Source organism: Brassica oleracea, chromosome C6 (assembly GCF_000695525.1).
Source record: "Brassica oleracea var. oleracea cultivar TO1000 chromosome C6, BOL, whole genome shotgun sequence".
Classification (NCBI taxonomy): domain Eukaryota; kingdom Viridiplantae; phylum Streptophyta; class Magnoliopsida; order Brassicales; family Brassicaceae; genus Brassica; species Brassica oleracea.
The window spans coordinates 38,688,450-38,689,410 of NC_027753.1; positions in this window are offsets into that span (position 1 = coordinate 38,688,450).

Here is a 961-nt window from a genome sequence, read left to right on the forward strand (position 1 = left end):
TTGTAATATTACATGAATTAGACGTCTTTAAAATCTAAAATCTATTTTATTAACATAATATATTTTTTATTCATTTATTATTTTGACGTTACAAAATATTGCTTTAGTTTTATTTGTATATTAAAGTGTAATAAGGTCAGAGTGTAATAGTTAATCAGAGTTAAATCATCAAACTTACATAAACCGTATTTAGAATCCAGGTTCGCAAGTTTAGCATATCCAATATCCTAAAATCATCAAAGAAAATACATGAGATACAAAGTAAAAATATAGGTATTAATAAATACGAAAAATATATATTTATTTTATGTTGGGTCAATTCAAAATATAATTATTTGATGATATTTTTTTAAAACTCTTAAATAAATATATAATTTCATTAAAATCTTATATTAATAATTCTCATATATAAATTTTATAACATTTACATAAATATAAAAAAAACATTATGTTTTATATCTTTTACAATGAAATTATCCTAACTTTTATCCTTTTCTCGATATTTAAGTGTTATATTATATTCGTGGATCACACCCAAAATTACATATATAAGATCTCGATACAAAAATAAAAAGCAAAGAATTTAATATAAGTAATTGCTTGAGTTTTATTATTATTATTGTTGTTTTATTTTGAATTTTTTATAATACTTTTTATTATATGTATTTCATGTAGAATGTTATAGTTTTCTGTTTTGAAAGTTGTTTAGTAATTAAAAATAATGATTAATTCTAAAGTATAATATCTGAATTATGTGATTGTAAATTGTTCTTTAAAAATAAGATTCGTATATATTTTTTTACTTTCTTTAAGTTTAGTAAGTGTATTTCGGTAGTTATTTTTCATTAAAAATTGTTAGTGATTTATTATATTTAATCTAGTAAAGTGATTTTTTAATGTTTAAATATTTACAAATAAATAAAATACAAATTGTAAGAAAAGAATCTACAAATAAAGTTTT